Consider the following 23,511-nt stretch of genomic DNA (forward strand, 5'->3'; position numbering starts at 1 on the left):
ATGTTTCTCTTTATACAGACGTTATCTGACCTGAGTGTTTCACTGTTTTCTGGCTGTTTCTTGACTAGACTCCAGTACTGTTGTCCTAAAATGGGCATCAGCCCCAAATGTTCATTGCCGTAGGATTTTTGACCAGTGCTAAGATGTTTGAATGTTACAAATCTCAGTTCTAATTATATTCTTAATGCAACATCTCCAACTACCACTGCCAGACTAGATTTACTGTTCCCTGAACTTGGACTGCCTGTCCCTATGCTTGCTCTGACCTTTTGGTCAGACTCTGGGATTTCTCTTTCAGTAATCTGACACGCTGAAATAGTCCCTTAGCTTGGCATATCTTCTCATTTGAATCCTGTAATGGTATATTGTTTCCATTCTTTACATTTAGTTTGAATAACCTGGATTCCCTATATCTTGCAAGAGGAATAGTTTTATGAGAAATATTGCTTAGAAAGATGTGAAGAGACTTTATTACATATCATTATTCATTATTATGTATTTTATTTAGTTTGAAAATGAGTTCAGCTAGGCAAAGTTTGGTCTTGGTTCACCAAGTCAGAGGAACGTGCTGGATTTGGTGGTGGCGATTTTGCCAAGCAGGGGAGGAGGCTGTATTTGCAGTGGTTCACGTAACAAAGGAAGCTGGTATTAAATGTGAGCTGTTAAGGTCTTCGTTCAAGTAGAAAACTGATGGTGTTTGTGCCTTCTGAGTGGAGGTTACAGGAAACTCAGAATAAGTTAAAGGGGCAGCACCTAGTCTTCTGTTTAAATGCTGATCAGCTTTCCGAACTGAACATAGAGTTTAGTGACATCACAAAGAAATACTTGGCTTTTTCCAGACGGTAATTGTTCGCAGTGATTCTGCAACTCTCATTTACACTTCTGAACCTATCTTTTGTTTCATGTACCTTTGTTGTATTCTCTGGTGCAAATCTCACTGTATACTTGAAGTTTGCTCTTAATTCATTTTTCCTATGTTAATTTAGCTACAATTTTTCCAACTGCGATTAAAGGTTTTTGACCAGAAATATTATTATTACCCCTTTCTTGGAAATGCTTCTTGCTAAGTGTATCCAAATTTTGTTTTATTATATATTTATGCTAATTTTAATTAATTGCAATATTTATTGCTCTCAAGTTTTTCTTGTATTCTGTCATATCAGCATCATGCAATCCCATTTAAAATATTCCTCCTTTGTCCCCATAATATCTGCTGCACTGATGTCAAAGTTTTTCTTCATCATTGTACCCCCATGCATCGCACAAGAAATTTCAACATGACACCATTTCCTTTAATGAAGGGGGGTGGAGGAGAGCCGGAGAGGGAAAATAAATCCGGGCAGAGCAGGAGCCATTTCAGGGCAAGTTGTGTGAAATCAGGCTCATGAGAACAGAATACATTCACTGGTAAGTGAGTTAACTATTTACAAGACAAGACAATAAACATTCAGTAAACCCTTCAAGTTACAAATACTTAGCTAAAGTGTCCACTCAGGCCCTCTTTCACTGCATCACATGGTACTTATTGCGACTCAGTCCGTGGAGACCCAGAGAGCAAGGTGTCCAGGTGCTTTCAAAGTGCTAAATTTGTACTCTACCAGTGCCTTGGTATCATCAGCCAGTGCCATGATGCCAAATGATAGACAGTGGAGTGGAAGGGACTGCAATGCTCCTTGAACTGGCAGACCCCTAGCTAGCATTGGGGGGGGGGGGTGACTTTCAATGAACAGTTAAGATTGACACGTGCCATCCCGCGAAAGAGACAACACCAGGACACTCAGCATGTCAGCCTACTGGTTAGCATAACCTTCGTGGATGCCCCACTTATACTACATGCAAAATGTAACACTGATACTCAAAGTTACCAGGCAAACAATTGCTACCCAGTGTACTGCAGTAGTTCACCAGCCTCCTAACGGTCCAAAAGGCCACCAGTATTCTCCTGGGGTATAGTAGTTATGGGCTGCCCCCCCCACCCCACTTCCTTGATCTTATTTCCTGACTGCTGGATATGATCATCTGGGTGAGTAATGTTGTCAATGCATCAGGATGTAGGTGCAGCACTCCTGAGCAATCACAGCACTGGTGCTACCTTTCACCACGACCAAGGCCTTCCGATTTTGCCAGGCCACCATCTGAATAGCCATCTTATAAAACCATATAACAATTACAGCAGGGAAACAGGCCATTTCGGCCCTTCTAGTCCGTGCCGAACTTCTCAGCTGACATTGTGGTCATTGCATTCTCTGTTTGCTTGAGCACTCCAGCCATCTTGTTAACCAGTATCTCCATCACAAAGGCCATGCATATTACTTCCTTGGACAGCCTGGCCATACCATTTAGTATCCAGGGAGTGCCCACCTTCATAGCACTATTTGGTGTCAACATAGCTGTCTCAGGATACTGCTCCTGCTCACACTGTCTGGCCCACTGCCGTGATTGGACCTGTGCTCATGAAAGCACCTACAATAGCACTCCATCTTCTTCAAAATTCTAAGTAACTTATTGTCAAAGTATGTATATGTGTGGGCACGTGGCCAAGTGGTTAAGGCATTGGACTAGCGACCTGAAGGTCGTGAGTTCGAGCCCCAGCCGAGGGAACGTGTTGTGTTCTTGAGCAAGGCACTTAATCACACACTGCTCTGCGATGACACTGGTGCCAAGCTGTATGGGTCCTAGTGCCCTTCCCTTGGACAACATTGGTGGTGTGGAGAGGGGAGACTTGCAGCATGGGCAACTGCTGGTCTTCCAGTCTTCCATACAACCTTGTTGTTGAGTGAAGACTTTCCAGGTGTAGATCCATGGTCTCGCAAGACTAACAGATGCCTTACATACAACCCTGAGATTCATTGTCATACTCAGTAAATACTCAGTAATAACCACAATGGAATCAATGAAAGATCGCACCAACTTGGGTGCTCAGCCAGTGTGCAATTATAGAAAGAATGAAATAATAATGAATAAACAAGCAATAAATATTGAGAACATGTGCTGAAGAGTCTTTGAAAGTGAGTCCATAGGCTGTGGAATCAGTTCAGTGATGGGACAAGTGATGTTGTGCTGAGAGGTAATAACTGTTCCTGAACCTGGTGGTGTGAGTCCTGAGGCTCCTGTACCACCTATGGCAGCAGTGAGAAGGGAGCATGGCCTGGGGGTGAGGGTTCTTGATGCTGGATGCTGCTTTTTTGCAACAATGCTTCATGTAGATGGCTTTACTGTGATGGACTGAGCCACATCCGCTACTTCATGTAGGATTTTGCGTTCAAGAACGTTAGTGTTTCCATATCAGGCTGCGATGCAGCCAGTCGATAAATATGCTTTCCAGCTCAAGGAAGTTTGTCAAAGTTTTATATGTCATACCAAGTCTCTGCAAACTCCTCTAAAATAACACAGAGGAATTTAAAGATGCTGACCCTCTCCACCTCTGATCCTTTGAGCACTGGCTCATGGACCTACATTTCCTTCCTTCTAAGTCAATAATCAGCTCTTTGGCCTTGCTGGCATTGAGTGAGTAAAAGATTGTTGTTGTGGCACCACTCAGCTAGATTTTCAATCTTCCTCCAATATGTTGATTTATCACCACCTTTAGTTCGATTTATGACAGTGGTGTCATCAGTGTAAAGCAGGTAGAGTAGGGGGCTAAATATCCAGCCTTGTGGTACATCTGTACTGATGGAGATTGTGGAGGAGACCTTGCTGCCAATCCGAACTGACTGGGGTCTGCAAGTCAGGAAATCGAGGATCCAATTGCACAGGGCGGTATTGAGGTCAAGTTCTTGAAGCTTACTAATTAGTTTTGAGGAGATGGTGGCATTGAATGCCAAGCTGTCATTGATAAAGAGCATCCTGATGTATGCATCTTTGCTGTCTAGGTGTTCCAGGGTTGAGGGAAGTGCCAGTGAGTGTCATCCATTGTTGACCTGTTGTGCGGATAAGCAAATTGAAGTAGATCCAGGTCGTGCCTCGGACAGGAGTTGATTTGTTTGATCACCTACCTCTCAAAACATTCATCATTGTGGATGTAAGTGCTACTGGGCAATAGTCAGTGAACCAGGTTGCCACGTTCTTCTTTTGGCAGAGGGATTACGGTGAGTTAGGACCTTGGGATTAGACAAATCATAGTAGGGAAGTTATCAGCCTTAAAACACTTAATCCACTGAGGAATACTGAGACTCAAATTCTTTAAGGCTATTCCCATAGGATGGGGCAAGTGACTGGAATGGACCACTCCCTGGGCATAACCTGCTGGGCACCTCGCAGCCACTGTCCTGGCTTCATCAAATGCCACTACTTAAGCTTCTGCCCGTTTCCTTGCTCCTTTCTCATTCACCCCCCCCCCCCCCCCCGATACCTGTTCTTCTGGTATGCCCATAACGCCAGGCACATATGGTGGTCCTCCTCAGAAAACACTGTGGCTATCAGAAACTCTGCCACTTAATTGACATCAGCATTATGCATGGCATGCAGCTCAAAAGGTGCCCCACTCCAGGGGAGAGGTGGCTCTACTACCTGCTTTGTGGTTTCAGCAGCTGCCTGTTGTTCAGGACCTCATTGGTAGGTAGTGTTTTTACCGGGAAACCAGGTACAGAAGGTGCTGCATCATCGTTAGGTGGGGGATATGCTGATGCAAATGCCCAGGAGCCCCATAAAGTGCTGCATCTCCTCTTTGGAGGTAATAATCGCAGCATCCAAGATCTTGCACTTGGCCCAATCTGGCCTATATGCCCAGGAATATGACACCCTGGCTGTCGTCCTTTATCTTATCAGGGTCAATGGACCAACCCCATTCCCACAGAGAGATGATCACCTTATCCAGGGCCTGCCCCACTACTTACTGTGAGAATCCCTGTAGCAGCTCGTTGTCTATTTAGTGGGATATGGGAACAGTAAGCTCTACTTCCTATCTCCATCGGGTCTCAGACAATCATGTCCCTGTAGGAGGTAGCCAAAGGTGCACTATCTACCCTCCCAAGTAAAAGTGTACTGGTCCTGTGACTCTGGATTCAGGATTGGGGAAAAAGGCATTGGCCAGGTCTGCTGCTGCGTACCAGTGGTTCCCTGCCTTACCTTCATGTCCTGAGTAAGGGCCACTACATCCGGGACAGCCGCTGTAAGTCCTCCCATTTGGCCAATTCCACCACTACCTTTGCCTGTGTCACCCTGAAGGTAAAGTGACAAATACCTGCAAATATGTACCCCTCAGCACATTCATGCCCAGAATACACTCATGGGAGGCTGCCACTGAGGCATTCAATCGTCCAGGTTGTCCTAGTCTGATGGCCCACTAACCCCCCTTGGTAGCCCAGGACCCCGTCAGCTACTGGAGTTACTCAGAGTAATGTCCACCAATACCATCCATCACTGCACATTCCCTTTTCTCCAATGTACTGTCATTGGTATTTAAGGCCTCGAGTCCCCGGCTGGGAAAGGGCTGTTAACCTTATCTAGCAGGAACCCTGACCCCATCCCTACGTGAGTGGGGCAGGAGGGCATCATCCACTGCCCTACTCCTGCCAGTGCCTTTTGCAGAGCCTCCAGTGAGAGATGTAGTGAACCCTGAGTGAAATGCAATGAATCTCATGGTGGACAGAAGGAGCCCTTGTTGAGGGAGGGATTTGAAATTGACCCTTCTCCCTTAACAGCCTCTTTGATGCTTTTTCCCCTGGTAGTGCTCACTCCACATGCCATAGAGGGTGGAAATGGGACTCATCTACCTGCTCCCTGGGCAACGTCAGAACTATTTCCTTGCGGGTTACATGGGTCCCTCCACCTCCGATCTGCTTGTCAAACTTGTGCACTCGATTACGGAAACTTTCCCCCATGTAGTCTAAACCCTCCAATGATCTGATGGTGGCATCAAAGGTACTCCCTATTGCTGGTCCCAATAAGGACAGCACCACTCCCTTTAAATGGGGAGCTGCTGCTCTAACTAAATCCTCCACCATGGTTAAAGGTAACTTATGACCTCACAGGGTGGATTGCCACTGTTGTGATAGATCCCTGTGATCAGAGCCCACTGGCGAAGACCTGTGGTCCCTTCCTCCTCTGTGCTCTACTCTTGGGAATTCAAATCCCACTCAGAGTGAGGAATTACTGATCTCAACTGCCTCTGTCACTCTGCCCAGGAATGCTTTATCAGCCCCGTGGAAAGCAGGTAGCACACTCAGGCTGTTGTTATTTTTCGTAATAAGACAACAGGTATCGGAAGAAACCTATCGCCCTTTTGAATAAATTCACTCTAGCACCCCAGCATCCCGGATCCCTAGCAATCATGTGGGCAGAGGCTCCCTTGGCTTCTGCCAATACCTGTCTTCCATCTCCATCCATCCCTAAGCAGCAAACTCTCTGATAGTAGTCATTTCAGTGAGACCCACTAAGTTATCCTGCTCAGGTTTCTGTCCCTCATATTGTTCTTCTCCCCAGCCTGCTGCTCTTTCTCATCCTGTTCCATGGGTGCTGGAGGGGCTAAGGGCCAGCGGTCCCCTTGCCTAGTCTGGGCCCACGTGGCCATTGATCTGGCCTTTACTGGCTTGGCTGCATTGGGAGGGTGGGCGGTGATTTAGAGGGGAAGCACAGAGGCTCTCTTTCCCCATCCTCACTATCAAACCAAATGTCTTCATCCCCCATCCTCGCTGCAACATCAGGGCTTGGACTTTAACAGGGCCCAGTCACCAGTTAGCCCTGTGGACAGGCTCTAACTGATGCATCTTTACTAGCCAGTGGGCCATCTCTGTACTCCTATCCTCTTAACTCTTTAGCCTGAGTCTGCACTGACGGCGCAGTCACCCCAATGGTAGCACATCGCTGGTTTAGCACTTCCATTTTGTTTCTCATGCTATCTATCTCTTTCTACTTCTGTGAGATTGTCTCATACTGCTGCATTACTGTGGCTGCTGGCAGCCAAGCAACACCCCTCTGGCTCCCCTTTCACTTTGGAAACTTTATCTTATTAAGTATAGACACAGTGTGGTGTCCCATTTTCATCCTGTGGGAGTCCTGCTTGTTTGACTAGTCTGCTGACGGATCATGTTCTGTCAGTTTGTTGGTAAAACTCCCAAATCTTGCACTGTTGTCGGTCTACCCCGGGACTCTGTACTCCTCACCCAATAGTTCTATCTTTTTTTTTGCCTTTAAACATTAATCCTCTGTTCAGTTACCGAACTCTGCTCACATTGCTAATTAACACATTCAAAAAGCTGGAGGAACTCAGTAGGCCAGGCAGCCTTTATGGAAAAAAAGTATAGTCGACGTTTCGGGCTGAGACCCCTTGGCAGGACTGGAGAGAAAAAAAAGATGAGTAGATTTTAAAATTGGGGGAGGGGAGAGAGAAACACAAGGTGATGGGTGAAACCAGGAGGGGGAGGGATGAAGTAAAGAGCTGGCAAGTTGGTGAAAGAGATACAGAGCTACTGGGGGGGGGGGGAGTCTGATAGGAGAGGACAGAAAGCTATGGAAGAAAGAAAAGGGGGGAGGAGCATGAGAGGAAGACGATGGGCACGCAAGGAGATAGTGTGAGAGAGGGAAAAGGAGATGGGGAACGGTGAAGAGTGGGGGAGTTGTATTACCAGAAATTCGAGAAACTGTGTGTGAAAACTGCTAATTGTGTGAAATCAGGTTTGCGGGTTCGGTGAGTGGGGACAGAAGATATGAGTTAACTATTTATTTACAAGAGAAGACAGTTACACCCAGTTACAAATACAGGTGTCCCCTGCTTTTTGAACATTCGCTTTACGAAACCTCACTGTTACGAGAAAAAGGCAGCGTGTGAAAAAAAGCAGCTGGCCACACGCCCCGAGCAGCCGCTCTCCCCCAGATTCAGAACGGCATTCTCGCCGGCATTGCTTAAACACTTGCCTGTGAGCAGCCGTTTGCAAGATGAGTTCTAAGGTATCGGAAAAGCCTGAAAGAGCTCGTAAGGGTGTTACACTTAGCGTAAAACTAGACATAATTGAGAGTTTCCATCATGGTGAACGAAGTAAGGACAAAGTGAGTTTAGCTTGTGGAAGTTGACGAAGATGATGTTGAAGAGGTTTTGGCATCCCATGACCAAGAACTGATAGATGAAGAGCTGATGCAGTTGGAAGAGGAAAGGATAACAATCGAAACCGAATGAGTAATGGTAAAGTACGACCTTAATTTTGAAAGGGTATGTCGGTTTAGTGCATATTTGCAAGATGGTTTGAGTCCTTACAAAGAACTGTATGATCTAAAAAATGCGCGAGGCTCAGCAGTCAAGCATACTGTACTGTTGTTTTTCAAGCCTTCCACATCAGACGACGAACCTGGGCCTTCGATATCGAGGCAGGCAGAGATAGAAGAAGATGCCCTGCCTGCCCTAATGGAAACAGATGACGATGAGATGATACCCCAGTGTCCCACCACCCCATTCCCAGGCCGCGGACAGATACCGATTCGCGGAGAATGCAGCAGTAGCCGGGAGGCACTCAGCACATCTTTAAGAAAAAAGCTGAAATAAACATGCTAATTAATTAGGTGCCGCCTGGCATGTAATTGTCAGCCCAGATCAGAGGCGATGCAATTGGCAATCACCTCTAATCTGGGTTGACGACAACGTGCCGGGCGGCACCTAATTAATTAGCATGTTTATTTCAGCTTTTTTCTTAAAGATGTGCTGTGTGCCTCCCGGCTACCGCTGCACCCCTGCATGCTTTGCAGATCGGTATCGGGTCGCTGCCCGGAGGGTGGGGGCCACTGCATCACCCCAACCTGCAACAACTCACTCTAACATACCACCATCAGTGTGCTTGGTGCTGATTTCCCGATTGCCGTAAGTGATACTACACTGTACATTATTTCTACTTTATATCGGCTGTGTATTTTTACGTCTTATTTGGTATGGTTTGGCAGCTTCATAGTTTAAAGGTTACTGGAGAGCGCTTGCGTGAGATTTTCGCTACGGAGAACAGTTCAGGCAATGACTGTGGACAAGTATTTCTACTTTATATAAGATGTGTATTTATCATATCATTCCTGCTTTTACTATATGTTACTGTTATTTGGCATGATTTAGTAGGTTATTTTTGGGTCTGCAAACACTCACAAACTTTTCCCATATAAATAAATGTTAATTGCTTCTTCGCTTTACGACATTCCGGCTTACGAACCATTTCTTAGGAACGCTCTACCTTTGGGTGGCGGGGGAAACCTGTACTTGTCTCAAGTGAGTAACACTCTGGCCCTCTCACTGCAGCCCTGACCCAGAGAACAAAAAGACTGGATGCTTTAAGCGTGCTAGATTTATATTCTGCTGGTGCCATGATACCAAACCACAGCCAGTGAAAGGGCTGTAATACTCCTTATACAGGCTGCTCTTCTGTACTCTAGCTAGGACAGGGGTGCAGCTTTTGATGAAAGATTGACACCTGTTGCAATACAAGTCTGTAACAAAGTGTGTTATGTTACATTTTGAAGCAACCAGTGCAAAAGTGGGATCTGAGCAGAGCGGAAGCCACTTAAAACAGATCTCCTGGAGGAGTGAGTTTTTCTTGAGCTAATACACGTGTCTCCCGCCATCCGAAGGTAGAGTGTTCCTATGAAATGGTTCGTAAGCCAGAATATCGTAAAGCGAAGAAGCAGTTACCATCTATTTATATGGGAAAATTTTGTGAGTGTTGGCAGACCCAAAAATAACCTACCAAATCATGCAAATAACACATAAAACCTAAAATAACAGTAACATATAGTAAAAGCAGGAATGATATGATAAATACACAACCTATATAAAGTAGACATACTTCTCCACAATCGTTGCCGGCACTGTTCTCCGTAGCGAAAATCTCATGCGAGCACACTTGGCAGAAAATCTCACGCTAGCGCTCTTGGCAAAACACTCTCTCCAGTAACCTTTAAGCTATGAAGCTGCCAAATCATACCAAATAACACGTAAAAATACACAGCCTATATAAAGTAGAAATAATGTATGTACAGTGTAGTATCACTTACGGGAATCGGGAAGACAGTTTGCCAAGCACACTGATGGTGGTGTGTTAGACTGAGTTGTCGGAGTTTGGGTGGTGCAGCAGCCCCCACCCTCCGGGCATGACGGATACCGATCTGCAAAGCATGCAGGGGTCCAGCGGTAGCCAGGAGGTACACAGCACATCTTTAAGAAAAAAGCTGAAATAAACATGCTAATTAATTAGGTGCTGCCCGGCACATAATTGTCGGCCCAGATCAGAGGCGACGCAATCGGCAATCGCCTCTGATCTGGGCAGACATTTACGTGCCGGGTGGCACCTAATAATTAGCATGTTTATTTCGGCTTTTTTTCTGAAAGATGTACTGGGTGCCTCCGGACTGCTGCTGCATTCTCCGCGAATCAGTATCTGTCCGCGGCCTGGGGGTTAGGGTGGTGGGACACTGGAGTGTCATCTCATTGTCGTCTGTTTCCATTAGGGCAGGCAGCTCATCTTCTCCTATGACTGCCTCGATGTGGAAGGTCGAAGTTCGTCGTCTGCTGTGGCTGATGTGGAGGGGTTGCTTGACTGCTTAGCCTCGCGCATTTTTCTATCATACAGTTCTTTGTAAGCACTCAAACCATCCTGCAAATACGCCCTAAGCTGACGTACCCTTTCAAAATTAAAGTCGTACTTTATCATTGCAGCGAAAATCTCACACAGTTGCTTCACATTCAGTTCCTGGACGACTTCACTTTTGCTACTTAATTCCGTGTCGATTGTTATCCTTTCCTCTTCCAATTGCATCAGCTCTTCATCTATCAGTTCTTGGTCATGGGATGCCAAAACCTCTTCAACATCATCTTCGTCAACTTCCACAGGCTAAACTCACTTTGTCCTTACTTCGTTCACCACGATCAAAACGCTTAATTATGTCTAGTTTTACGCTAAGTGTAACACCCTTACAAGCTCTTTCAGGCTTTTCCGATACCGTAGAACTGATCTTGCTAACGGCTGCTCACAGGCACGTGTTTAAGCAATGCCGGCTAGAATGCCGTTCCAAATCCGGGGGAGAGCGGCTGCTCGGGGCACGCGCTGAATTTTTTATCACGCTGATTTTTTTCACACGCTTTTCCCTGCGCGCTGCCTTTCTTCGTAACAGTGAAAACACCTTCTGTTAGCGAAAACAGGGAACTAATATAGGTCTTTCATAACAGTGAGGTTTTGTAAAATGAACGTTCGAAAAGCGGGGGACACCTGTACAAAGAAGTGAGGTATAAGGAGAGTGGCGGTTGTTGAAATGGGCAGTGTGAGAGTGGAGACCTGAGGCTTTGGCTTGGGAGGCTGTAGTAAGAAGAGGCCTAGGTGCAGCTGAGTGGATGTAAAAACAGGTGAGGATTTTTCATTATATGGTATATAGTACTAATTTTATACGAGGGGTGATTGATAAGTTCATGGCCTAAGGTAGAAGGAGTCAATTTTTGAAAACTTAGCACGTTTATTTTTCCTACATTTACACACTTAGTCCAGCAGTCATGGAGCATACGGATCCTTTCTTTGTAGAAGTTGGCGTCTTGAACCTCCAGAAAATAGTCTACAGCAGGGGTGATTGATAAGTTTGTGGCCTAAGGTAGAAGGCGATGAGTTATTAACTTCAAACTTTCTGCATTCTCACTCAGAGTTGAACTGCACATGCATGTAATGAGAGCTGTATAACTCATCTCCTTCTACCTGAGGCCACGAACTTATCAATCACCCCTGCAGTGGACCACCTGGAGGTCCAAGACGCTCTCGTTACATGCACGTGCAGTTCAACTCCTTGAGTGATAATGCAGAAAGTTTGAAGTTAATAACTCATCTCCTTCTGCCTTAGGCCACGAACATATCAATCACCCCTGCTATGGACCACTTCTACAAAGAAGGGATCCATATGCTCCACGACCACTGGACTAAGTGTGTACATTTAGGAGGGACTATGTTGAAAAATAATTTGCTAGGTTTTCTAAAATTGATTCTGTCTACCTTAGGCCACAAATTTATCAATCACCCCTCGTGTAACTGAAGTATATCAAATCACATCAACTTAAATGAAAGAGAGATGCAGGATCAGGTGATGTGCTGTATTTGTTTGATGTGGGAGCTGGTGGACCCCATTGTGATTCCTGGTGACCACATCTGCAGCAAGACTTGGCTGCTTGAGGAACTTGGGCTCAGAGTTGATGACCTATAATCGGAGCTTCAGGCACTGTGATGCATCAGGTAGGGGTAGTTACCTGGACACTGTTTCAGGAAGCAGTCGCACCCATTGGATTAACAACTTCAAATATGGTTTGTGCCCATGGACAAGAAGATGTGATTGTGAGTGAGACAGATGGGCTCTTCCATGGGTATTGCAATAAGTTTGAGATTATTGCTCCCTGTAAAATGAGACTGGGGGCTAAGGAATAATGAGCATCTGAACCCTAGCATTCAAGGGGTAGAGAAAAGAAATGTATTCATGATTCGGGATATTGTAGTGAGGAGAGGAGGTACAATTTTCTGTTATAAGGAGGTTACAAACAGGGTCAGGCAATCGTGGCTGACAAGGGAAGTCAAAGATAGCAAAAGAGACGGCATTTGGTATCATAAAAACTAGTGGGAAGCTAGAGGGTTGGGATGCTTTTTAAAAACTAGCAGAAGGCAATTAAAAAAAGCAATAAGGGGCGAATAAGGATGAAATGTGAAAGTAAGTAAGGCAACAATATAAAAATGGGTACCAAAAGTTTTTTTTCAGATAAATAGACAGTAAAAGAGAGGCAAGAGTAGATATTGGATCACTGGAAAATAATGCTAGAGAGATGGTAATGGTGGATGAACTCAATTGTATTTTATACCTGACTTCACTGTGGAAGATAAAAGTGGATGTCAAAAATTGGAGTGTGTTAGGTGACAGGGGAGAGAGTAGTTACTATCACTAAGGAAAGGTATTTGGGTAGCTGGAAGGCCTAAAGGTAGATAAGTCACCTGGACCAACTAGACTACAACCTAGGATTTTGAAAGGTAGCTGAAGAGATTGTGGCATTAGTAGTGATCTTTCAAGAAACACTAGATACTAGAATAGTTCCAAAGGAAAATTGCAAATGTATCTCCACTCTTTCAGAGGGGAGGGAGGTAAAAGATATTAGAAAATTATAGGCCAGGTAACCTAACTGCAGTGGTTGACAGGATGTTAGTGTCCATTATTAAGGATGAGTTTTCAGGGTACTTGGAAGTACGTGATAAAATGGTTACCTTAAGGGGAGCTCTTGCCTGGCAAATCTGCTGAAATTTTTTGAGGAGATAACAGGCAGAGTAGCCAGTGGACGGTGTTTATTTGGATTTTCAAGAGGCCTTTGACAAGGCACCCTATGTGAGGCCGCTACAAGACCACTATTGCGGAAAAATATTAGCAAGGATAGAAGATAAGCTGATTGGCGGGAGGCAAAGAGTAGGACTAAAGGGTGACTTTTCTGGTCGGCTTCTGGTGACTAGTGGTGTTCTGCAGTGGTTGGTGTCAGGGCCCCTTCTTTTCATGTCGTACATCAACAATCTGGATTACTGAACTGATGGAGAAGTTTGCTGACTGTACAAAGATAGGTGAAGGGGTGGGTAATGTTGGGGAAGCAGGGAGTCTGCAGAAGGTTTTGGACAAATTAAGAGAATGGGCAAAGAAGGGGCAGATGTAGTGTAGTGAAGTGTATAGTCATGCAGTTCAGTGGAAGGAATCAAACTGTAAACTAATTTTTATAAACGGGAGCAATTTCAGACATCAGGGGTGCAAAAGGATTTGGCAGTCCTTGTGCAGGATTCCCTAAAGGTTATCTTGCAGATTGAGTTGGTGGTAACGAAGGCAAATGCAACGTTAGCATTAATTTCAAGTGGAGTAGAATATAAAACAAAGAATGTAATACCTAGGTTTTATAAGTCATTAGTTAGACTGGACTTGGAATATGATGAGCCGCTTTGGGCCCCCTATCTAAGAAAGGATTTGCTGACATTGGAGAGGGTTCAGAGGAGGATCACAATAATTATCCCAGGAATGAAAGAGTTAACTTAATGAGGAGTACTTAATGGCTGTAGGCCTGTATTCACTGGAGTTCAGAACAGTGGTCCCCAACCTCCGGGCCGCAGACCGATACACTGCGGCGAAGAACGCAGTGGAGCAGCGGTAGTCGGAACGCACCCAGCACATCTTTAAGAAAAAAGCCGAAATAAACAAGCTAATTAATTAGGTGCTGCTCTGAACATAACCTGCTGGGTGCATTCCAACTACAGCTGCACCACTGCATTCTTCGCGGCAGTGTATTGGTCCGTGGCCCGGAGGTTGGGGACCACTGGTTTAAAAGAATGGGGAAGGGGATATTAATTGAAACTTAACAAATATTGAAGGGCCTAGACACAAGGAGAGTGTTTTTCCTATAGTGTGGGAGTCTGGAGCCAGAGGGTACAGCCTCTGAATAGAAGCATGTCCCTTTAGGGCAGAGATGAGAATGGATTTCTTCATTTAGAGGGTGGTGAATCCGTGGAATTCATTGCACAGTTGGCTATGGAGGCCAAGTCATTGGGTATATTTAAAGCAGAGGTTGATAGATTCTTGATTAATAAGAGTGGCAAAGGTTACAGGGAGAAGGAGGGGGATAGTAAATCAGCCATGATAGAAGCAGATTTAGGCCATGGAGTTTGCTCTGCCGTTCTATGTTTTGAGGTCTATAACAGCTCATTTGTTTAAGCATCATGTCATAACTTCCAGATGCACAATATTTTCAATGTTAGGTTTGGGCCAGGGTGAATATAACTAAAATTTTCTGTTTATAACGTAACTTGTTTGTGCAGTGTTCTGCAGATATATTGCATACAGTTCTACAATGTTGTATTTCTGATGAACTAGCATAGCTTTTATTTCCCAGATTTGAAATACAGTAGAAGAATCACACAATCACTCTTTAACAATATAATTATATTCTTATCAAGCAATATTTTAAGGATGGACATGAAAATTATCTTGGATGTAAACTTGAATAGCTCACAGGCATAATCTGAATACTCAGTAATGGTAGCAACAAACATCAAAGTTGCTGGTGAACACAGCAGGCCAGGCAGCATCTCTAGGAAGAGGTGCAGCGGACGTTTCGGGCCGAGACCCTTTGTCAAGCAACACACATCAAGGTTGCGTTCACCAGCAACCTTGATGTGTGTTGCTTAAATTTCCAGCATCTGCAGAATTCCTCGTGCTTACTTCAGTAATGGTATTTGAAGCAACAGAACCAAACTATAAAGTTAAAAACAAATGGCTTGGGTTCTAACAAACTGAGAGTGAAATGATATATCACTTCAATTTAGGTTACTGCAACTTCGAGGAAATGCTACATTTTTGCCATGATAATTTTCTAGTTATAAAAGTCTGGAATCTGAAACTTTCAAATCTTATAAGCTAGTCTATTGATAAATTCAAATTTGAATTTATATTCTGATTGGTTACACCATTGAACTTCTTTAAATGTGCAACTTGAATCTTCTAGTTTCTCTTGCTCCAGTAAAAAGGCACATTGTCTTAATCTTGAACGTTTGAATTCCTTGGTTTTTCTGCCCTCCAAAGATGATTAAAATGCATGGCAAAGTAACTGCTATTTGCTGTCTTATTCATAAACATGTTTTATTTTCTTTCATTTATTTTTCACTGGCATTTTAATAAGTTATCTGATGGGTTTATCACTAAACTTAATTCAAATAATATCATTCATGGTGCACTTTGTAGCAAAATCTTATGATTGAAAAATTTAATAAATTAGGGGACAGAATGTTGTTGGTTATGTCCTTTTTAAGAGGCTTGGAGCTTTCAATAGAAGTTAAAATATCATTCATTAAATATTATCCATTTTTACCCCCACAGCTCCAAAAGTGTTCTGTAATAAATTAGTGGAATCATTTTTGAAGGATAATTTTCCAAGTCATAAATATTTGTTTTCTTACTTTTAGATCTGCATAATATCACCTCCTATGTAATCCATTTTTCTGATGTAGAGGCCAAATGTTCACACCATTGTGATACAAAAACAGATGATTAAAAATATTAGGATGTGATTGACAGCAGAATTGACACACTTTGAATTTTTAAAATGAAGATACTTTTATGTTTGTCTTGTTCATAACTTTTATGTAATGGCTAGATTTTAACAAAGCTCTGATGCGAGTAGAAGCAAGTTTGTTGATTCTTTGTTCTTTGATTATTGGAAGACCAAATAATAAGAATTGTAAAATAATGCTATAGTGATGTTCATATTGTAGTAATAATATTCATATATTTCTCAAATGATATGAGAAAACATTTGTTAGCAGATATTAACTTAAAACTTATAAATGACTCCCTCAGTGGGAATTTATTCAGTAAAAAGATGATTTTGACAGATGAGGACGTTTCATAATTCCAGGTTTTTGCTGATTTGGCTGATTTTTTTTATCCAATAGAACAATTAAGGTTCTGAAGTTGGATTGGGAAAGGGATTGATTTTGATTATTAATTTCTTGAGTGCTAGCCATCACTTGAAATCTGCCTTTGGTAAGGTGGTAATTTGACTCTGCTCTGACTGGTGGCCTGTAAGTACTTGTTGTCATGGATCACATAAATACTGGCTATGGATTTATGCTTATGCAAACTTGGAGGAGGAAGGATAAAAGCTTTGACCGGAAATGAGAGAAATCTGCTTTTTGTAAAACGTGAAAGAAGAAAACAATCTGTGCAGTTATTATGATGTTTATTTGCTTTTCACTGTTAGGTCAATTGAATGTGGCATACAATAATTTTTGTGTGGACAGTATTAAGTTTTCCAAAAAGAGGTAGGTGCAAACATGAATTATTGTATTACCTGTAGCAATGCACACAGATGTAACTTGTGTTCTGCTTTTTTCTGTTTTTTTGTCTTTGTTCCTCTGTGATAACCTAATATTGACAGGCTTGCAACAAAGACCAGATTATTAAGAATCTTAAACTGCTTATAATAATTTCTGAAACCAGGCATAATACCAACAGATGAATCTGATGTGTTTAAATTTTTTGTTGGAAAAATATTGTAGATAACCTTTAAAACAATGTTTTTTTTTAACCACTGGACCATGAACAGTAATATGAAAATGTGACCTGGGTACCCAAAGGTTTATTCCTTTATAATTATGTAATATTTGTTGTCAAATATCTTGGTTACAAACTCTTCCTTGGCTAATGATTTCATCACAACTATTTATAATAAATCAGTTAATGACCATTGAGGGTATTTTGGCCACATCCATTCATTCATTGGCAACTCCTACTAAGTAATGTCCATTTAAATCCATCTCGTCTTGGCTGTTCCAATAAAACATCATCTAACGCTTTGTCACCACCTTAGTTGAGATATATAGTGTTCTGCTGCTCTCAGATTTGTGTTGACTTGTAGTTAACTACCAAAGGTAATTACAGCTGAATATTGTTTTCAAATTATGAGCCAACTGCACTGGATTGTGAATGAAGTCATGTACCTGCCAAACTAAGTTAATGTAGGAATTTTTCTTATCCAAAAGCCTTGCTTATTAGTTAACGATACATTGCAGAGTAGGCCCTTCTGGCCCTTTAAGTCATGTCACCCCGGCAATCCCTACAAACACAATTAACTCAAGTATAATCATGGGACTATTTACAATGACCACTTAACCTACCCAGTACATCTTTGGACTATGGGAGGAAACCTAAGGATCTGGAGAAAACCCGGGCATTCCTCTGGGAAGATCTACAGAGACTCCTTATAGGACTGGGCCAGACTTAATTCTAAACTCCAGAAAGCCCTGAACAGTAGGTAGTGTCACTAACCGCTACGCAGCCATGGTGAAAACTATTTCCAGAACATACTGCATTGTGAGAGTATCATCTCCCTGAGGCATTGTGTTATTTGCTGTATGAGATCTCCAGTCATTGTAAGAATGAGTGATTGATTATTTTAACTTGTGTTCCTTCCAATGAATAAATATAAAAATCTGATAAATGATGTATTTGTACTACTTTTGCATTTATTCTACACTTGCCAGTAGAGCAGTAATTACATTACAATTTTCAAAAGTATTGTGGTAGCAATAAGAAATTTGTGGATCTTGGAGTTATTTGTTTCCCCCTTCTTTGGACATCGGTGCTCCAGTTGATTAGAGAATGTATAGGGTTCTTTTCCATGGAGCAAAAAGTTTGAGGGGAACAAGATTGAGGTGAACAAAATTGAGTTGCATAGGTAGACAGTAAAAAAGTGTTTTTCATGCAAGAGTGTACAAGAACCAGAGATATTAGTTTTAAGTTGTAAGAAGTTCAAAAGTGATCTGAGGAAGAATTATTTCTTCTCTCTCTCTCTCCCCCCCCCCCCCCCATCCAGAGTTTCTATGATTTGGAAGGCATTGCCTCAGCTAGTAGAGGCATATACCCATTAAAAAAAACATTAAACTGCATCTAGAAAGGTATTTCATTTGACAGTAGGCTGTGGACCAAGTGCTAGTAAATGGGATCAATATGGATAGATACTTGAAGTGATGGGCCATGGGTCTGTTGCTGGCTGTATGATTAACATTTGAGGACATCCCACGTTTATGACATTACTGCAAAAGTACATGTTTTATCAATGGGATTTGACCTCTAGACCTTAATATTTGAATGGTTCCTTCATGAGAAAAATCCTGTTAAATTTTGCCTCTGGGTTTTATAGTGGAATTTTTCGGGATATACTAAGCATAAGACTCCGGAAGAGTGACCATCAATCAGAAAAGCCATCAATGCAAATTGAATTTTACATTCAGATATCTGATTATGCATATTCTTTCTCTCACCTTTCAGACAATTCAGAGCTCGGTTTAGGAATTCTAAAGTCCCTTACAGCAATTAAGCAATTTCCCAGTTCTACTGGATCCCTTTATGAAAAGGAAGTCAGCTCTATGATCATAACTTCATTTTCCCAAAATGCATTGAAGCATTATTCCACTTCACTTTGGAACTATACTGATCACAAGTTGAATGGTTCATCACTGAAAGTTGTGCTCAAATTCCCTCCTCAAAATAGCTCGATTGCATATTTCCTTTGCAGCACAATAGACAAAATAGGCTAATGTGAGAAGAAAAGTGCCCTTGAGTTATGTGCATTTGTGATGACTTTTTCATACCGTCACAGTTGCACACCGCTCCCACCTGCCGCTCCCAATGGAAAGATCAAATTTTAAATGGGAAATCATGTGACTACATGGGAAAATCCTTGCACATCGGAGTTCTGCTTGTGAAGTTTGAGTGGTGATTGGCAGTAGACTTGTGGAGATAACCAAGTTCATTCCACCATTTCAGTTATTACAGCCAACAGCTGAGAATAACTCTGATCCTATGGGATCTCACAAGTTATAGCCCAAAAGTGATCCATTAATTACTATTCAAATTTTCCATTAGCAATCAATCCTTAATCCATGTTACTATTATGTGAACCCCATGTGCTTATGAGAACGAGCTGCATAAGTGTATCTCACCCAGTTCAATTCCTCACTTTCATTGTTGGTTCCAGTCGGCCAAGTAAATAATTTTGAGAGTATAGGAGGGGTCAAAGATAGGGTTGCAGTCTTTATTTGATTTAAACAGATGTTCAGTGTAAAGTTTCTAAATTTTTTTGGCACAGAGCTTGGAAATATGGCAATGAGAGCGAACAAAACATATGACTAAGTGGCAGACATAATAGATAAAATTGAATATACAAGTATGAAATTAAGGAAAAGGAGACAGCATAGATTAACGTTCTTTGTTCTAAATTCCACATTGGAGCAGAGATGTCTTGTCAATGTATTAAGTCCACTAGTGGAGCATTTATTAAAGCACTAGAATGTCAACATGGAGTACAAAGTAAGTTAGGCTGAACCTGCATTATAGGTCAGAAATGGAAAACTGCATCCAAACCTAGTCACCTAACTTTAGGAAGTAGCATATCATAATGCCCTCTGAATGCAGTAGTTCCTCCTCAGATTCCCCTTAAATACTTCATCTTTCTCCTTAAACATATGATCTCTAGTTCTAGTCTCATCCAATTGGAGGGGGGGCAGCCTGCGAACATTCATCCTAACTATACCCCTCATAATTCTGTATACAGTACCTCTGTAATATCTCCCCCTTTCTCCTGTGCTCCAGGGAATAATGTCCTCATGGATTCAACTGATCCTTGTAACATAGATCCTCAGTTTCCGGCAACATTTGTGTAAATTTTCTGTTCACTCTTCAAGCTTATTGTAGGTAGGTGACCAGAGCTGCATACAACATTCTTAAATTTGACCTCGCCAATGCTTTATACAACTTCAACATAACATCCTAACTCGTTTTTTTTTAAACTTCTCTTCTATTTCTCACTCTGGCATCTTAACCTCTTCTCACCTGCCTGTCACTTCCCCTGGTGCCCTCATCCTTCCCTTTCTCTTATGGTCTACTGTCCTCTCTTATCAGATTTCCTTCCTCTCCAGCCCTTTGCCTTTCCTAGCCACCTGTCACCTAGCTATCTTCCTTCCCCTCTCCCCCCCCCCCCCCCACTTTTTATTCTGGAGTCTTGCCCCTTCCTTTCTAGTCCTGAAGAAGGGTCTCAGCCCGAAATGTCGTGTTTATTCATTTCCATGGATGCTGCCTGACCTGCTGTGTTCTTCCGGCGTTTTATGTGTGTTGTTTTGGATTTCCAGCATCTACAGAATTTTTTGTGTTTATGATCCTAATTCATGTAGTCAGTACCTTGATTCTTGAAGGCCATTGTACCACCTTATTTACCTGTGGCACCACTTTCAAGGAATTATGGATCAATATTCCCAGGTCCCTTTTTTCTATTGCACTTCAGTGTCCTACCTTTCACTATATAAGTTTTCCCTGGTTTGTCCTTCCAAAGTGCAATGTCTCCCACTTGTCTACATTAAATTCCATCTGCCATTTTTAAACCCATTTACTCAACTCCTCTATATCACTTTGCAAGTTTTAATAGCCTTCTTTACTCTCAACTACACTCCTAGTTTTGGTGTCATGTACAAATTCGCTGATCCAGTTTACTGTGTTATCTTCTAAATCATTAATATAGGTGATAAGCCACAACAAACCCAGCATTAATTCCTGCAGCACACCTCTAGTTACAGGCCTCCAGTTAGACAATCATCTGTGATCACACTCTGGCTTCTCCCACTAAGCCAATGTTGAACTCAATCAACGACTTCATCCTGAATAACGAGCGATTTAAACTTCTGGTCCAGTGTCCAGTGCTGGATTTTGTCAAAAGCCTTGTTATTGTGCATATAGATATTGTTCACTACCCTCCCTTCATCAACTTTCTGGGTAACCTTGAAAGCCTCTAAATTTGGTTAGACATCTACACCCAAAGCCATGTTGACTACCCCAATCAGGCACTGTTTATCCAACTACTTATATATCCTGTCCCATTGAATACCTTCCCATAATCCACCTATGACTAACATCAGGTTTACCAGCCTATAATTTTCTGTCTTATTCTTAGAGCTTTTCTTCAACAGCAGAATATTAGCTATCCTTCAGTCCTCCAGCAACTCACCTGTGGCTATAGACATTTTAAGTATCTCTGCAAGGGTCACTGCAATTTCTGGACTAGCCTTCATTAAGGTCAGAGGCGCCACCTTGTTAGGCCCTGGGCATTTATCCACCTTTGTTCACCTCAAGGTAACCTGTACCTCATCTTCAGTAATCTGGATACATCCCACGACCTCTCTACTCTTGAGTCAGTGCTATAAACTCTGTCTGTCTTCTGATTAAATGCAGATACAAAAAATCCATTTTAAAATCTCCACCATTTTTTGGTTCCATACATTGATGACCACACTGATCTTTAAGAGGATCAATTTTATCCCTTCGTATCCTTTTGCTCTTACTATAGCTGTAGAAGCACTTGAGATTCCAAAGGAACCTCATATCTTCTTTCAGCCGTCCTGATTTCTCTTGTGTTTTCTTACATTTCTTTTACTCCCCAAGTGTCTCATTTGATGCTAATAGCCTCATTTGATGCTAATTGCCTATGAACCTGGTATGTGCTGGCTTTTTTTCTTTACCAGGGCCTCAAATCCCAAGGCTTCCTGAATCTGTTAGCCCTGTCTATTACTCTAATATACAAATTCTGTATTTTCAATATTTCACTTTTGAAGGCCTTCTACTTGCTAAGCATCCCTTTGCTGGAAAAGAACCTGTTCCTATCCACAGCCCTCAGATCCCTTCTGATGCCATCACAATTAGCTATCCCCCGATTTAAAATCTTAACCTAAGGATCACTATGATCCTTCTCCATCATTAACTTGAAACTATTGGAATTATGATCACTAAATCCAGAGTTTTCCACTACACTCACTTCTGTCATCTGATTAGTCTTGTTCCCTAAGAGGAGATCTAGTACTGTACTGTATAGCAGGGATCTCTACATACTGATTAAGGAAACCTTCCTGAATGTTTTTGACCATCTCTATGCCATAGAGTTCTTTTAAAGTATGGAATTCTGAGTTAACATGTGGAAAGTTAAAATCACTTGCAATCACAGCTTTATTTCCTACAGCTTTATGTTATCTCTATAGATTTGCTCCTCCAAATCTCACTGGCTGTTGGGAGGTGTATAATATAGTTCCATTTATGTGGTCATCCATTTTTTTTTATTCTAGAGTTCTACCCACATTGCCTGGAAGATTAGATCTTCAGTATGTCCTCTGAGTTCTGCTGTGATATTTTCCCTAACAAGTAATAGCTACCCCCCCTCCCCCCACCGTCATGTCTAAAACAGCAGAACTCTGGAACACCTGAGTTGCCAGTTCTTTCCCTCTTGCATCTAAGTCTCATTCATGGCTACAACATCATAATTCCATGTACAAACTCCTACTCTATAAGTCCATCTGCCTTATCTACAATGCTCCTTATATTAAAATGGGAACAACTGAGAATATTAGTCCCTCCATGTTTAATCTTTCAGTTTCCATTTTGCTAGTAGCCTTAATGTCTACTTCCCTCACAGCCCCTTCACTTGCTGCTCTGCCACTCTGGTTCCCATTCTCTCCCCCCCCCCCCCACCCCCACAACTCTAGTTTAAACAGTGATTTAAGCTAACACATTAAACTAGAGTTGCAGAGATAAAACACTTCAGCTAAAACATCAAAACGAGAGTTAGAGGAAAGTGTCTTGTTTGTTTACTGCAAAACATAAAAATTAATTGAAAGGAAGACAAGGAGCCGGGAGATAGGAGATAATTGTGTGTATGTTTGTTTTACTTTTAAGTGAGGTGCCCATGTATCCCATGGCATGATGACGTATGCCATTTATGTACTCGTACATATAATCCACAATGCATTATATAAACAACAAAGAATGTTTAATCTAACAATATATTTACAATATTACTCAAATATTACGGGAATGTTAAATACACAACACTCCTCCCTGTTTAGCTATAAGCTCTTAACTCAATATAGAATGCATCTCAACTTGTGTACATGTACTTTATACATATACTATATATCTATAGTTCCTATATAATATGGCTACAATCTTGGGCATAGTAAATTTTAA

General features: G+C 42.2%; 1 protein-coding gene across 2 annotated transcripts in view; it reads left to right on the forward strand.

Moving 5' to 3' along the window:
* LOC140196424 (cohesin subunit SA-1) overlaps positions 1–23,511 on the forward strand; it is a 286,358-nt gene that overhangs the window by 28,715 nt on the left and 234,132 nt on the right. The window lies entirely within an intron of this gene.

This window comes from Mobula birostris, chromosome 4, assembly GCF_030028105.1.
Source record: "Mobula birostris isolate sMobBir1 chromosome 4, sMobBir1.hap1, whole genome shotgun sequence".
NCBI lineage: Eukaryota > Metazoa > Chordata > Chondrichthyes > Myliobatiformes > Myliobatidae > Mobula > Mobula birostris.